This window comes from Uloborus diversus, chromosome 10 (assembly GCF_026930045.1).
Source record: "Uloborus diversus isolate 005 chromosome 10, Udiv.v.3.1, whole genome shotgun sequence".
In the NCBI taxonomy this organism is placed as follows: Eukaryota; Metazoa; Arthropoda; class Arachnida; order Araneae; family Uloboridae; genus Uloborus; species Uloborus diversus.
The window spans coordinates 6,976,476-6,994,829 of NC_072740.1; the positions used below are offsets into that span (position 1 = coordinate 6,976,476).

Below are 18,354 nucleotides of genomic sequence, written 5' to 3' on the forward strand. Positions count from 1 at the left end.
GGCCAAAGCTGAGACAGAAGTGCAAGAAAGTATCAAGAATTTTCCTCTCCTGCAATTCTTGCAAAGCTGCGCAGTTCATGGCCTTATTCGCTCCCTTTGGAAGCTTAATCATTCTGGACGGCCCTTTATTGAACTGATGCCGATACACTTAATCAACACTCAGTCAATCTTTGAACTGGGAGCTAAAAATATTTTTCACAACAGTGAGAAGTCTGATTCGTGTAACTTGTAACAATTCAGGAAACAACAATTGACAATGATACTTGATTTTGCCAGGAAGTGGGTAAAAACCATTGAAATCTTGAAACGTACCTCGGAAATACCCAGTAACGTTTCGGAAGTGGTAAGTGCTCCCATTTTCAGGGATCAATCCCGGTGAAAGACATCAATCTAAAGCACATGTTTTTATTTTTCTATCTTATTTAGATTATTTACTTATTATTTACAATAAATATTCCCATCTTGAAAGGATTTTATTTCCATTTCATTTCTGTTCTTTATAAATGTTGTTTCAATTGATACTAATTTAAGTGGAGAAACATCTGTTACTAATCACTTTTGATTGCAGATATTTTACGCGACTTGGTTTTCCTGTAGCTTCATACTAGTTTTGTTAAAATAAGTCCCTATCTTTTTTTATAAACATTTCTGATGGAGTAAGTCAAAAGTCAAATAAAAATATTTTAAAACGTGATGTTCACAGTTAAACTTTAGGTCTCTTTTTAAAACAATGGAACAAGCCATTTTTTCCCCTTAAACCTAAGAAACAACAAATGTAAAGGAATAATATTGAATAGAAACATAGAGAGAACAAAATTCAGTCTCTTGACTCTGAGTTTGCCCAACATTAGGGACCATCGACTAATCCACTAACAAACAGTGGCGACATCTATTGTAACATCATCAATAAAGTGCCACCATTAAATGCGGAAGAAAACTACTAAAGGAGCCATGTGTCTTTCTATTATTTGTAAATATTACTTTCCTTGATGACAGCTTGATCCCTTAATAAGGGCTGCTGTCTATGGGAATTTTTCTTTTTCTTTAATCTTTCCTCTTGCGTTTGAACAGTAGAAATTGTTACTCCTTGTTCACTGAATTTCTGTAGAAAGTTTCTTCTTTCTCTTTTTGTTATTGACTACAGCTCACATATCAGCGGTAGTCCTGTAATTTTCTTTTCTACAACCTGATTTTTTTTTCCAAGCTTTATTCTAGCTCCGTATCTGGAACTAGTTTATTGTCCTTCTTAATCTCGTCACGTTCCTGGTCTTCTGGCCGTTAATTATTTTCTTGTTTTCGACGGTAGCAAAAAAATATTTTTCCACCATGACTCAAAGATCTCTCAATCATTCCTCGAAGCGGTTCTGATAACATTATTTCGCGTTTTTAATTACGAGCTTATTTTCAGCGGTGATTGTGAACGGTTGCATTTTCTTGTGAAAATATTATTTAATTAATTATTAGTTAATTTATTTTTGGGAGCGGAAGCTTAAGCAAATCCGTTCTATAACTTTTGTAAAATGTCTAAGGACACATATTATAGTGAAATTGAAACACCGTATATATATATATATATATATATATATATATACGAAAATTAATTACTTTTTTCGCTGGTTCTGGAATATTCGAGTGTTTATTTTTATTGTTAAACGGTTTTACTTAAAAATCCATATCCCTCGAACTTCTACACACCCTCTGCGGATTTTTGGCTACATCTATGTCTCTAGACTATGGCTTGTAATTGGTAAAGCTGGTAAGCGACGAACGGGTAACACCAGATCAGATCCTTAATCCTTATTATCCGCGATCGTAGATGGATTGAATTAATCCGTAGGGTAGTAGTAGACTTCCCTGGATCCTCAACGCTGGGGTAATTCCGTGAAACCCTAGATGGTACGTTTCGACTTCTACAAAGAAAGCTTCTTCGATAGGAATCTGTCAAACATATCCATTTATGTGACGTATTTTTGTGTTATATGTGAAATATTAGTCGGTTATTATGTTGATAGCTACCTTTACTTAAGCTCAGTCCCAAGTGGTACATCACTACGGTCTATCTCGGCAGGCAAACTTACGAGTCGTAACACACAAACCGAAATGGGTAAAATGGACGCTTCTGTGAGAATTTTGTACATTCGTAGCTGCAGGAGGTGTCGAGTTTCATTCTGTGTCAGTAACGGTACTATTAGTGTTCATCCCGCTCTTGCAAAACTGGTTTCGCATTGTGAATCGAACTTCAATCTCTATTTTGGCTACAATGCAAGAACTACCACCCTGTCATAATACTCATATGAAATGGATTTCATTACCCATTGCTTTTAAAGATGATAACATGGCGGCAGAGGAAGGAACAACTGATTTAATCATTGGCACCCTCAACAACCTACAGATTTTTTCAAAAGTTATAGCAGCCACAGCCTCTTCTTGGAGTTCTCCTACATCGCATGACTGGTAATTTGTCAAGCCACCCGAAGGTGCTATTGCTTTTGAAGGAAATCGTGCCCAACAAATTGCAACATCAAGACTCGTAAAACTAACACCTAAACCATCTTAAATTTGACCTAGGAAAACACCCTGTTGTAAGAAATTTAACATCGCTCCATCCACCCCTAACATCTTCTGTTTTGCTTGAGAGTTGTAAAACAAGATCTTTTTCGAAATCCTTCAGACTTTTTCATAGTTTTTCTTCTTATGAATCTAGTCTAATTCAGCGACTAATCAGATAGAATTAGCAACTACAACATGTGTACCAGCAACTTCATCGTACGTGATATGTATGATACATGTATGAACCTCAATTGAGATTAAAAGGTTTCAAGATCGTCGTTAAGTTATTGATTTCAAAGAAAGTTATTGATTTAAGTTATTGATTTCATGAAGTTATTCGGGAGTTCGTTGATGCAAATCAAGAAATGACTTAAACAAGCAATATAAGGTAGATGACATAGTGCAGAGGCTTCTACTTGCTCTGGAACTCTGCTATGGATTTCGCTTCTATACAATAATTGTTATGTCTCAGTTTATTGATTTTTCTTTCTTTTTTATTTATTTATTTATTTATTTGCTTGCTGCATAGATGACAATATTTTTTAAAATTGTTTTTAACACCTTCATTGATTAGGTTTTAACCATTTCGTGCTCTTAAGACATGCTTACAAAGTCTACTACAGACTTATTTGCGTGAACAACTCTGGAACACATTTTTAAAGCCCTGCCCTGTTTTCTTTCATAACTTATTTCCCTGTCGCATGCTCGTATAATTAAGGTAATTATTTTCTTAAAAATGAAGTTTCTAAATATCTAAGTAAGCTAACCCAAAATCCTACAAAACATTCATTACCGACGTATATAGCGCTTTTGTTAAATTTCGTGCTTTCATCTTTTATTTAAAAAAAGTCCTAGCTTGTTTGCGTAAGATGAACCAAGTATGTATAAAGGGGAAAAAAGAGCAACATTAACATTTCGAGTTAAACCTTTGAACCCCGACGCTGTCGTTCTAATCTTCCGAGAAAAATCTTTTCTGAGGTGAGTGCAGTTTACTTCATTACCAAGTGCAATGTTCCTCATTAAGTATTCACAACTCCTTTTTAACCTCTTTTCCCGAAATAAACACAGCATTAGTCTTGAGCTGTATCCTTCTGTGGAACGAATCGGGAAATCTCGTGATATTTAAGTGCTATCTGTTGTGCTCGAGCAAGTGGCTTTGAATCGATAAGGCGATCGCTCCTTGCAAGCAATATCCAAGTCTCTGCTGCATTGGGAAGGGAAAAAGTAACGTCTTTTGCTGAGAAAATGGGTCGCTCTTCAATCCGAGGAAAGAGGATAACAGCGGAGTTTCACTTTTCTTGGATGATCGTAATAACCATAAAAACCAAGTCAGATGTGTTTGCTTGTTTAATCGAACTATTGAAAATGAGATATTTTTTCAGATATGTACCAAATGATTATACCATATTTGTCAAACATTTTTGATTAATCTCACGAAAGTCCTGAGAATATATGAATAGTTCTAACCAGGAAAACCCGAATAGTGTAATAATGAAAAACATTCAGATGGGAAGCATATTAGAATAGTTTTGACGAAAAAATCATTTGCCCTTCCCCCTCCCCGTTACTGAGACCCTTAAAGTCCGCAGAAGTTTAAAGAAAACTGCCAAATTTGAAGACTTGGCGAGAAATTGAAAGTGCCATACAATTTCACCGTCTGCCAAGACGTCCATCTGCAAAGTGTGTAAAAGATGTTTTGCATTACTCACCGAAACTCTGAAATGAACTCTAAAGGACTGACTCCTTCGTTATTTACTATAAAGTGTCTCTTTTTACGCCATTCCTAAAATTCTAGCGGCTATTTTTCTCAATGATGCGGACAAATCCAGTTTTTTAAGAATCTTATTGGACATTACGATTTTATTCTCAGATGATACGTTTTTTTTTTAAGACTTATAGAAACTAAACTGAGCAACAGTGAAAAATATTGTTTTTCACTTTTAAAATGTGTGCTCTGCACTGATGTTTGTTTAAAACTAGGTTTCTTGGCAACTTCATGTATGAATTTGCACGAAAATGATGTCACATTTCTATTTCTATTTCTATTCAAGAGTCACAACTGACTACAACTGTATTTATGTCGAGGTCTGCGTACTAGTGCCTTGCCTCCATTATTTTATATACCGATAGATGGCAGCACCATCACCGGATCGAACAGTTAATGAGAATTTAGAACTAGTCCAACAGCTAATAGCTACCTGGAACTAGCACCCCCAGAGGTATCGTTTCACTTGGAGGACTTTGAGACCACGAGCATATTTAACGTCGCCCAGCCCCCTTCAATGACGACGGTGGGTCTTCGACCAGCGGGGATCGAACCCGAGCCCCTCCGGCCCCGAGTCCAATGCCCTACCGATCAGGCTACCACGGCCCTCCTGATGTCACATACATTTAACACCTAGCAAGACATAGAGTGCCATTCTTCCTTCCTGAAAATGAAACGAAGTGATAAGGTGTGTATATTAATTGGAGAAATCTCTCCCCCCCCCCCCACTTGGAGATCCTAGCTAAAGAATCTTTAATGCCGAATATCAATGAGCAAAACAAAAATAAAATAAAAGGAATGGAGGGTGTGGAATACATGTAAATCAAACAATAAAAAGTAAAAACTACGTGTTGCCAGGCTAGAAAAATTATTATTCAATGCAACTTAGAAACATTTTTGGTGTTTTCCTAATGTATTGGACTATATTGATTAATAACTCTATTCCTGTGAAGGGAATTGACGATGTTACAGTTGAAAAGTGGCAGTGGAGCTAAGTACCAAACATGTATCATAAATATCTGTATAAGAGAAATGACAATGATTTCAAACAAGAAAAATGAACGTAAAAAACCGTTTGCCAAAAAATCCTACCAATTGTGTTCTATTTATTCCCCTTGTAACATGATATTCCGTATTTCAGAAACAGCAGACGCCTCTTAGTCGCCTTCTTATGTTTTAAAACGATCAACTAGATGAACGACGTCACTTGTTTCGTGTGCTTTTTAAAGAAAAATGGCTGCGAGATCCTATTTCGTGTGTCTCTATTGACACGTATATATCTAAAGCAACAATTTTCCCCACTTGTCAGGGATCTCTCGTATTCTAAGGACCATTAGTGACACTGATGGTAATGGTAAACCGTTTTTGAGAACGTGTTGATTGCGGATGGAAGGTTGCTTTTTGTCTTAGCGCAAAAAATCTTTTATGATAAACTTATACCTCCAGCTTTAATTTCTTAATCTAACAGTCGGTATTCTTTAATAAAAAAATTAGTTTTTTTATTCTTTAGATTTTCATCTTAAAGAATATTAAGATTTAAGATGACTGGCTGAATAAGCATACGTCTTTAAGTGTTAATGCAAATTTTGTGCATTTAAAGGGGTGTGGTGTAATATATATGTTTTGTTACCGTTAAAGTATGAAATCCGTTATTTTATAGAATACCTAATTATTTCATGGAATAACTGATCGTGTCCTTTAAGGTGTAAAACTCTCTTGCATTTCATGGTTTAGCCAGTTATTTTATAGAATAGCGATCTGCAGCACGTTTAAATGTAAAAAAACCTATATTATATATCTTGCACGACAAATACATTTACTTTCCACCCCTGTGTTACCGCCAAAATGTTCGTGTAAAACCCAGTGCATCAACAAAAAATGCTTTTGTTTTAGAAATAATTTTCTTTGTAATTCCAAGTGTCATTTCAGTAATCTTTGTTGTAACAAATGATTTTATGGTACGTTTCCATGAATACCATTTATACGCTGCATAAATTAGATAAATTGCTTCATTTTCACTTTAATTGTCTATCTCATTAGTTTATTTATAGAATACCTATATATATAGTAATTCCATTTTAGATAAATTGTTTATTTTACACTTTAACTGTCTCTTATTAGTTAATTTACAGAATACCTAATTATTTCATAGAATAACTAGTTAACTAAGTTAAATTACTACATAGAAATACTAGTTAAAGTATAACAAATTAATAACATATTACACACTTTAACGGACACGATCAGTTATTTCATGGAATAACTAGGTATTCTACAAAATAACTGCATTATATACTTTAACGGTAACATATATACATATGTATATATATATATATATATATATATATATATGTATCTTCATACCCATATTTTGATAAAGTTTGGTGCCCCTCTCGAAAACCTGCATCTTTTCAAAGTAATATTTTCAAAAAAGGAGAAGAAAGAAAGAAATTTACCCTATTTCGGTAAGCTTAGAATTGTGGTGCTCAGGTCCACGGACCTGCTGGACCGTGTTTTTATCAGGCCCTGAGGATTGAAATATAATGGAGTATTAAGCAACATGATATTGTCGAACAACGTAACTTTGGGTGAAAAAGAAAGTTTTTATTTTTTTAATACTAACATACTGAGAAATGAGACTAGCAGAGGGCTTCAGACTACACAAAGATACATTGGAAAATAGAAGAAGGAATCCGCAGAAACTAAAGATTTGCTATTATCATACAATGATTTCCTATCATATTTCTGGTAATAGACGAATCTCACATTTTCAAATGTTCTGAGGTTTGGGGTGAAAAAGATATTGGAATGAAGTTTTATTGCTTTATCCAGAATCATGAAAATCATATGTGTTTCGGTTTCAATATTTGGTCATTTAAATAGATGCTAAGTTGAGTGTTTGTATATTTGCCATGGTAAATAGATGCTAAGTCAAGAGTAAAGGTTGGGTAAGGATTGTATCCCACTCAAACAACAATGTTTTTTGACGAACAAACAGAAATAATGGACCTTTGATGGTTTGTTTTAAGCTGATACAAACACTCAACTTAGAGGCGAAATTTAACGAGTTATGCCGCCTTTTAATCATTTTACGATGAATGTTAAAAATTTGGCTATTCGTGCTGTTTAATCACTCCAAACTGTGACAGACATCTTCACCTTTTCTGATATCAACTTCTGCCTTCTTGCATGAAATCATCTACGAATGTCTTTATTATTTTTCATTGTATCCTTCGCATAAGCGTAACTTGACGTACACTACAACCCGCGTGAGCTTGGTGAATGCAGTTGCAGACCCCATGCAAGAATGCAAAAATTAATGTGTTATGATCACTTTCTAAGGGCCGACAAGAGGCGATGTCAGCCTAGCCCTAGTTTGAAACTAGAGGTCCTTCCCATGAGGCTCGGAATCGGAGTAGATTAAATTTGACGAGTTTTATGGGGGGAGCGGGGCACAACGGCCAAACTGACAAGGGGCCCGCTCTAGCTCTCGGCGGCCCTGTCTATACCACACACCATGACTTTTTTTCTTTTTCAAATATTGTATTGTAAGGAACAACGTTGCATTTCTATGCAGGATGTTTATTAGTTTTTCCAAAAACGGCAGCTTTTTATGTGTTTAAACGATCTATCTTTACTAATAATAATGCTGAAAGTCTCTCTGTCTGTCCGGATCTCTGTCTGTCTGCCAGGATCTCTGTGACGCGCATAGCGCCTAGACCGTTCCGCCGATTTTCATGAAATCTTTATTAATAATAAAGCTGAAAGTCTCTCTGTCTGTCCGGACCTCTGTCTGTCCGTCAGGGTCTCTGTGACGCGCATAGCGCCTAGACCGTTCCGCCGATTTTCATGAAATCTTTATTAATAATAAAGCTGAAAGTCTCTCTGTCTGTCCGGACCTCTGTCTGTCCGTCAAGGTCTCTGTGACGCGCATGGCGCCTAGACCGTTCCGCCGATTTTCATGAAATTTGGCACAAAGTTAGTTTGTAGCATGGGGGTGTGCACCTCGAAGCGATTTTTCGAAAATTCGATGTGGTTCTTTTTCTATTCCAATTTTAAGAACAAAATTAACATTAGATGGACGAATAAATTACGAAATTGCCATAACGTGGAACCGTAACACTGGCACAAGCCAATTGGCGAGATACGAAATTATCATAACGTGGGTACAAGCCAATTGGGGAGAAAATTCACCATACATTATTTGTAAATGTACAGGCGAACCAAAAGATCTTTTAATTTTTCTATTACGGGCAAATCCGTTCGGGTACCACTAGTTATTAGTATTATTGCTTTTCAATGCGATGAAAAAAGAGCGTATTTAATAACTCTAAGTTTTCATTTAACCGTTGGAGCTCTGAAAAAGGCTTTTCGAAAGTAAGATGACACTTTATTTTTCCTCAAAGAGAAAAAAAAAAGTTTCTAGTTTGAGGTTTCCTTTTGTGTCATTGAAAATCTGTTGTTATTCTTGGAAGTGCAGCAGTCGCTCCTTCCTCCAATTCATTGGGGCCTCCTCTTTTGTGTTCGAACAGTCCTGCGAGTCGATTTTTGCATTCAACGACCCTTGCCGTTCCTCCGGTGGCTTGTTTTATTTTTATTTATTGCTCTATCAAGTTTTCGCTGCCCAAGAGGAAATAAAGCAGGTTATACGCGGAGGGGGAAAACGAGAGCAAATAGACCACGAAATGTTTCTCATCTCTGAGTATTGTGTTTCTTTTTGTTTTGCTTTCCCGGGGATGGTGATGGTAACGCTCTTTTTATTGCACTTAAATAATCACAATCGATTTGTTTGCATCTGAAGAAATAGTTAATCGAATCGTACCCTACAAACATCTATCCTATCAGAAAAAAAAGAAACTTCTTTTCTTCAGACCCCAGGGGAAAAGGATTTCCTTTACCGTATATATATTGCCGTCTTGTGACTCTAATAAAATAAAAATAACGACTGTAAAAAAATGCTCTACCGTTATTTGGGCCTAAAAAAAGAAAATAATAAATAATAATAATAAAAACGTGAATGAATTTTTGGTAGCTAAATTTCAAGTTTGAGAGTTGCTTAGTAGCATAAAACCCTTTAATTAAAAAAAGTCAAGATAAAAAAAGTGAAATAAGTTATACTTTACACCATGACGAAAAATTTACCGATGCTACGTTTTCTTGGCGATGATAAAATGAAAATGTTTTCAATAGAGCTTTGAATGATTAAAAAAAAAAAAGAATATTTTTTTACGAATTTTTTGTCATAGTACCTGTTAAGAGATGAGCTCCAATCAGGGTCTTATTCGAGGGGGGGGGGGGTGATATATCCCTTCTCTGAAATTCGGAAAATGTCCTTAGTTTCAGGATTTTCCTTGATCAAAGAAGGGTGGGGTCCTCCCTCCGAAATTTAATCATATCATAAACCTCTCCGATTCCTCCCCCCCCCCCAAATTTACACAAGTAAGTGCATCTAGAATGATGGGGTTAGAGTTAGTACAGAGGCACAGGCTGAGGTTACAGTGGACTATCTCTATTTTGAACACTCGTGGGAGCGAACAAAAAGTGTTCAGATTATGGGAGTTTTCATAGCGAGACTGGTAATTACATGCACAGATATTCTGTTGCGTTAATAGACTACGTTCAATACTTTACCAAATGAGCTATACTGCCGTGCTAAGCACAAAAGTGGTATCTGCAGTAGAGCTCAAAATGAGAAATTGATGATTAAGTTTTACAACTCGTTTCTTTTGTTTGTAACTTCATTAAATGTTCATCTCACGGTAGTCGTTTCGTAAATAACTAATCTAACCTACGTAAGAGCGTATTTTGTAAAAGTCTTTATTTAAAATTAATGAATGTAGTTACGACAATTTTTCTCTTCAATAACGTTTTCATGTATTAGGTTAATTTCACCGTAAGTGACTATTACTAATCATTTTTAGGGGTATCTGCACAAATACGACGAAAATAGCTTAGTAAAACGCGTTTAATGTGTTATTAAATAATACTGAAAACATCTGCTTTATTTGGATTTTGCTGTCGCTTTATTTTCTTAATACAAATCTAACAGAATCTGCCTTCTGAAAAATACCATTTTCAAAATTTCTGACGTTTAAAACTATGTAAACCGTAATAGTTTTATGTTCTTTATATTCAAAGAATGTGTTGAATTTTTATGCTATCATTTATAATGTTTTATTTTCCAAATTCATTTTTACCGAGCATGAAGATAATTTTGACAGCAGACGATACTTTAACAAAAATATAATTGGCCGTAGAATGAAAATGCTTTTTTTTTTTTGCACAAAAGAACTATACATATATGACTATCTTACATGCATTTCATTTGTGAGAATTTGCATGTTAAAAAAAAAATTAATTAGAAAAAGCTGAATATTTACTGGAGCATATATGCAAAGTTGTATTAGTTTTTGTTCTCTATCTATATCAACCTATTAAATTAATAGGTAAACTAATTTTAGTACTCTGTCACAATAAACTGCTACATTATTAAATATGCTGCTTTACTAAGGTATAAAAGTTTTATCTACATAATTACTAAGGAAAAATCAGGTAACTGATGCTTAGATACCGCTTTAAATGCTTAGTATTTGTCACTTATGTTCAAATTGCCTTCGCAAACTACGCAATATATGCAGATATTACTTTTTTGCTGCACCTTTTTTTTTTTAATATTTCGCGTTCACAAATAACCAAAAACTTGAGATTTATGTAAACTAATTACTAATGACCACCCGATGACAATAACTCAATTTTGATAAAATGTGCAGATACCACATATGTGCTTAGCACGGCAGTATGCCAGTTATTGAGATAGATATGCTGAATTTTGGATTGGCGTCTAGTGACTGATTAAATTCAGTAGGACGTAAACTCTTGTATCTCTTTGTTTTTTAATTTAAGAAGTTTTACTTACCAAACAACTATAAAATATTGCGTAACAGTTATCGATACACTCAGGGGTGGATCCAGAAATTTTTTTAGGGAGGGTCAAGTTTCAATGGCGAGCGTGATAACCCCTTCTATTAAAAAAATATCAATTAAGCAAGGATGATGGCGCACCACCTCATAAAAGCTACGGTTTACTCCCTCCCCCTCAAATGAGATCAAAACTTTTTCAAATTACTGCCCCTAATTTTTCAATATCGCAGCAATAGCCCAGTAAATTAACCCCGGTCAATCCTTTGAACTATGACGCTCTGAAAAGAAATACCTTACAGAACAAAGCAAAAAAAAAGGGGGGGGGGGGAGTATCATTGATTCAATGCATTATTTTTTCGGATCTAAAAATTCGAAGTTTGATAAAAATCATGATAAAATTCTAGTCACAGGGGGGTCAGCTGACCCTTTTACCCTCTCCTGAATCCGCCCCCTGGATACACTACCTCTAAAAAATAGTAATTTTAATATGTTTTTGCATTGTGTATTCTCGTGCAAGGTACGTGTTATCATCCAATTGTTTAAGTGAAAATGTTACCGGGTTATCCTCCCTCGCAGTAGGTAATCGTACTTTAAAGGTCTTGAAGGGTTGGATTTTTGAAATACGCAGTTCAATGGCAGAAACTTCAGGCAAAAAATTGCTCAGCTAAATGATCTTATGAAATGCAGCAATATCCACGAAAATAATCTTTCTTCTTCCTCTCCTCACACTGTCAAAAATGAAACGCTCAATTTTGACGGTTCTGCAATCCTCGAGCACTATTTCGTTATTTTTGACGATCCTTTCGTCACCAAATCACGTGATGTTTGACAAAACCAGAAATCTCAAATTTTTGACGAAATATTTTCCTCCTGATTTCGTCACATTGCAGTGCATTCTGGGAGTTTTCATTTCACTCTTGTACTCGCTCGTTAAATTATCCGATTATTCTACGGCAAGTATCCTATAGGATTCATTAAAAAGGTTAGTATTTATTGAAATTTTTATGTGCAATGTGCCTTATTTTGTTTATTATTGCATTTTTGTTTAGTGTTGTGTTTATTGTTGTATTTAAAACACATTAAAACTGAAAACAAATGGTTCGATTAGTTTTAGAACTATGTGTGTTTTTTAAACAAACTTTCAGTCACCTCCACGTTAGGCTTAGCTAGCATTATATTTTATTTGCAAAAGAAAACGTTGGTTTGTTGACATTTGTTTCCAAAAACGTACTTCCTTTAACGATAAATAAATGACAAACATGACCAAAGAATTTGTACGAATTTAAACTTACATAAAAAGTTCCACCGTAACTAAACTAACGCAGATGATGAAAACACCGCCTTGGATAAATGGAGGGGAATAGAACTTTGAAACTTTTAATTTCAACGCTGAATAGGTATGTTACATGGTTATGAGTTTTCATTCGTCTTCATGAATTTTACAAAAAAAAAAAAAAATCTGTGAAACGAAGAGTATTTTTTAGTTTAATACATCAAATTTCTTTTACTCTGCATTTTTATTTTCGTAAACAAATATGTACTCTTCCCCCAATAAATATTTATATTTTTTTCTTCTTCCACTGTACATGTAATGTTTTATTCAATATAATAGTAATAATTTATACAGTAGCTCCCAAAAGTGTTCGTACACCTATTATTTCCAATGAAACATTGCACTATCCATTAGTTAAAATTAATATTTTGGAATGAGTAAATAATAAGATCTATAATTCATTCTTTACAAAACTAGATTAAATATTTCGATAGCAAAATAAAATATGATTTTTAAGAAATTAAAAATAAAAAGGTATCAAGAACATATAACACAAAAGTGTTCTTACAAAATATTTTTAAGTAATTGTTTAGTAACCTTTAAAACAAACCCATGAAACTCGAGGAAAAAAGCACCTTATGCAATAAAAAATAAATGCAAACAGCTTATATCAGCTTTTAGTTCCGAAATGATGTCCTTTTTTTTTTTTTTTTTTTTTTTGTCATGCTCGTTGACAGGACTTATAAAAAAGCGTACCTCATGTTGTTTATATAATCTCTTTCCCCTTTGCAGATGTTTGAGTATTTATGTTGCATATCGACAGTTCATTATTTGCTGAGCCTGTTTTTTTTTTTTTTTTTTATGTTTTTACTTGCATAAAACATGAAGTAAAGTAGCTATCAATTTAATACAAATTATTTTAAATTAGACAAAACATTAATTTCCATAAAGCACTCTTATCTTTTTGCTTGATATTTCAACTGAAGATTTTCAGTTTTTCCGCAAATTAAAATAAGTTACTGAAGGTAGAATTTTAATGTTTAACCTCGATTTTAAAAAAAAAGAAAAGATAGCAGCATGTCTGAAAATAATAATAGTGATGGTAGGCATTTTTTGTTTATTTTCACACTTAATACGCTCAATTTATAAATTTTTCTGTGTCAATTTGTGTTACATGATTTGTGACAATTTTGAATTTTTCCATTATATATAGTTTATGTAGCAAAAACAAATGCAGCATTAATATTATTGCCATATTTGCCACCTCAAGCTATTGTTAGCAAAAAATGAGAAATCCCGGTCTACATTAAACCAGACTAAAAGGCAGAACACTATTCAGAAATTAATTTTAGAAACCAACTGAGAGAAATTATTGTCTGGCTGCCTAAATAAAAATTTTGCCCATCCGCTGCAAAAATAACTCACTCTTGCAATCTGCTTGGGAAAATAGCTATCAGCATCAAAATAATCATGCATTTTGAAAAATGTGAAAATAAAACCAGAAGCTCTTTAAAGACATAAGAGAATCTAAGCTTTTTAACAAAAGAAAAAAAACTGAGATTTTATGAAGGAATCGTGGAAAAATGCTTTATTTCAGAAATAAGCTGCTGCATTTAATTGTAAAATGTTCCTCGAAATAGAAAAAGATCAATGTGCATGATGGCATACACACATATGGACTTACACATTTACTTATTATATATATTTTTTCTTCTTAGAAATCTTTTAGGAAGGATCCAACATCGCGGAGATGATCAACACCAGGACAGACGAAGACTTTTTCAATAGTTATAACAATATTCTAAGTGTTCGTACATTATGCATATGCATTGATTTCATGTTACACATGTTTGGAAAAAAATAATAAAAATTTAGCGGTTGAAAGCACAGGCATATTTTATATTTTTTTAAAGAATAATTATACTAAATTAACTTTACCAACAGATTTATTTCATATCTGCATTTTTTAAAAATTAATATTTTAAAATATTCTTCTACATTTCGGCAGACAATTCTTATCAAAGTATGAAGTATTTAATGCATGCAATAATAAAATTCCTGTATCAAACATAAATTTTGACAAACAAGCATTCTACATAGAAGCAAAATTAATAAAACAAATAACTGATTGGAAAAATAAAAAGGTAAGCTTTTTCCTAAGATTATCTAATTTCATTTTCTATATCCAATTTTAGAAGAAAGATACACAAACTTTAAGCTGTCCATTTTATTGTACTTTTTCTTTGAAATTTATGGTATTAGTTGGATAAAAATCTTTTTTTTCTTTGGAATTTAACATGCAATGCAATAAAGAAGAAAATCTCCAGTAATGTTCCCCCGAACATATATTAATTTAATTGTGCATGAAAGTGGCATATGACTTATTCTTCCAGAACCCAATATCTACTGAGGAAGTCGGACGAAAAAATTTCCAGTAGGGCTGGGCAATTTAAAAATTTCTACATCGCGATGCATCGCAATATCGCGATGTAGTTCAAACAGATTGGAATATTCGTCCCGCTATAGGGGATTACCTCCCCCGCCCCCCCCCCCCATTGGGGAAGTTTTCCTTACAAAAATCCAGACTTTTGTCAAATCTTTCCCTAATTTGGCACATAGGTCCTTTACTGCTCTGGTGTTCACATGTTGTAATGAATACTACCCTATGTGAAACTACCTATGTGGATTTCCAGCAGCAAAGGACTTCTAGGCCGAATCTGGAAAAGATCCAACGAAAACTGGATTTTTTATAAGGAAAACTCCTATGGGGTTTGTCCCACATACCGGGACGAAAACTGCCCCATGAGAATTCCCAAGCATCAAAATACAAATGTACCAAATTTGGAATAGATCCGATGAAAACTGGAATCTTATAAGACGCCTCCTCCCCCCACACGAGGGGTTTTCCTCTCCATAGCGGGACGAAAACAGAGGAATTCCCGAGCGTCGAAGGACATCTGTGCTAATTTTGGAACAGATTTGATAAAAACTTTTCTTTTTAAAGAAAACCCTCTGCATGGGGGTTGCCCCCCCCCCATAGCGAGACGAAAAACTACCCTATGAGAATTCCTGAGCATCAAAGAACGAACCTCTGTGCAGAATTTAGAAGACCTCCGACAAAATCTGGATTTTTTGAAGGAAAACCCTAGTGAGGGTCGCCCCCCCCCCCCCCATAGAATGGCGAAAAATACCCTCTGTGAATTCCCGAGCATCAAAGGATCTCGGTGCCAAATTTGCAAAAGATCTGTTAAAAAATAATTTTTTACAGGAAATCCCTCCGTATGGGGGTTGCCCCCCATAGCGATACGAAAACTACCCTAAGAGAATTCCTGAGCATCAGAGAACGAACTTCTGTGCCAAATTTGAAAACGATCCGAAAAAACCGGATTTTTTGAAGGAAAACTCCCATAGGGGTTGCCCCCCCCCCCCATAGGTTGGCGAAAAATACCCTGTGGGAATTCCCGAGCATCAAAGGACCTCTGTGCAAAAATTGGAAAAGATCCGACAGAGACTGGGTTTTTATAACAGAACTCCACGTATGGGGGTTGGCCTCCCCTCTCCCCCCCCCCCATAGCAAGACGAAAATTACCCTAGGAGAATTTCTGAGCATCAAAGAACAAACCTCTGTGCCAAATTAAGAAGAGTTCCGACAAAATCTGGATTTTTTGAAAGAAAACCCTCGTGACGGTCGCCCCCCCCCCCCCCATAAAATGGCGAAAAATACCCTGTGTGAATTCCCGAGCATCAAAGGACCTCTGTGCAAAAATTGGAAAAGATCCGACAGAGACTGGTTTTTATAAGAGAACTCCACGAATGGGGGTTGCCCCCCCCCCCTCCATAGCAAGATGAAAATTACCCTAGGAGAATTCCAGAGCATAAGAGAACGAACCTCTGTGCCAAATGTGGAAGAGTTCCGACAAAATCTGGATTTTTTGAAGGAAAACCCCCATGGGGTGCCCCCCCCCCCCCACACAGAAGGACGAAACCTAATCTGTGTGAATTCCCGAGCATCAACGGACCTCTGTGCAAATTTGGAAAAGATCCGACAAAAACTGGATTTATTGAAGGAAATCTCCCCTTATATGGGTTTAATTAGATACCATGGTGAGTTTTATCTGCAATAACTAGTTTTACTGTTTTAAAGAAATGGTTTGTTTGTATTTTTACAGTAATAAAATTTATTTGACGTATCTTGTGTACCTCTTTTTTCAACAATAACTTGTCTGTTTTTAAGCGGGGGGGGGGGGGGCTGCAAGCCCGCTATTTCAACTTTCTTTTCCAAATATGGCAAAGGGTCTGCACCCAATAAAATTTTTACAAAAAACCAACTAAAACGACGGACACCTATGTGTAAAAACATGACTTTCAAAAACTGTAAAGATCGTCGTAAATGACTATTCTATGAGAGTGAATACACGCATTAAATTGGGAAATTACTATGGTAAAATTCAGAATTTAGGATTTGATCAAATCTTATAAAATACAGTCGAACGTCGTTAAAAAGAACCTAAAAGGACCATTAAAATCGAGTATTTTAAACCGTAGTTTGATCCAGCAGTTATTTGTTTGAAGCGTGTTCGAATTAACGAGGTTCGACTGTATTCTCAAAAAAAAAAAAAAAAAAAAAAAACTAATGTGCTCAAAAGAAAAAAAAAAGAAAAGAAATTTTCTTAAAAATTTACGAAATTAATGACCTCATATATGACGAAATTAATTTGACGAAACTAATGCTCTCAAAACTACGAAAATGATTGTTAATTTGACGAAACTAGAATGAAGAAATATTTCGTTACATTTGACGAAATTCGCATCCTCAAATCATTAACAAAAGCAGTTTCTTCAATTTGACGAAATGTTCGCTCGGCGCATATCCCTGGAAGTGGTTTCGTCAAAAACGAAGAAAATTTCGTCAAATTTGAAAGTCCATTTCTGAGAGTGCATCTTCTTAATGTTCTTCAATCATTGTGATAGAATTGAGAAGGTATTTCAGGTTTTACAATTTGATTCATAGGAATTCTTGAGCACTGATTGTGAACATGTTCAGTACATAGTGAGGTAATAATTGAACGGAGTTGAAAATAGCGGTCATAATACTGGGGTGTTCATATTACAGGATGTTCAGAGTACAGATAGTTCGGCCTATGCTAAGTCTACGGAGTTTCGGCGGGATCGTCAATATGTGTTCAGAATATCGGGGTGTTCACATTAGGGAGTGTTCACATAGAGAGAGTCCACTGTATTGTATAATAATACGTTTCAAAAAGATCGCTTGAGAATGTTACCAACTTTTGTATTCAAACGTACCTGAACATGTTGCTTATTTAATTCATACATAGCCCCCCCCTCCCCTTTATCTTCTTTGTTTGCACTTTTATATTCTAGACTACGGGTTCCCTTCTCGCTTCGCTCGCCAACTCCCGTTCACCACCTGCAGAGGGTAAATGCCGCCTGCGGCGGGTGACAATTGATGATTTTAATGCTTTTACCCTAGTATGTCCTCCGAACATCATTGATGTCCGACCCCTTAAAGTTTAGAGAGGTGAGACAGGGCGAAATTGCTTTTCCTGGATGTTTAGCATCCAACAGTACCAGTGTTGACGTAGTAGACATTTACAGTCCGGAGGAGATAGGGTTACAAACACACAGATAGACGCGCACTGGTTTTAATAGTAATAGATATCTGTTAGAGCCGCAAAAGATAATTTATAAATTTATTATTGAATGTCAAGTTCACTTTCTCATTTTAATCGCTAACAACAAGTGGGACAAAACAAATGTGTTATGTAACCATCCTATTTGAATTTATTCGTCTTCCTCGTTCATTGATGTCCAGATAGTTCATTCA

The 18,354-nt window shown here is 35.1% G+C and overlaps 1 protein-coding gene across 1 annotated transcript in view; it reads left to right on the forward strand.

The window, feature by feature from the left end:
• Positions 1 to 18,354, forward strand: part of LOC129231593 (fat-like cadherin-related tumor suppressor homolog) — a 354,750-nt gene that overhangs the window by 125,966 nt on the left and 210,430 nt on the right.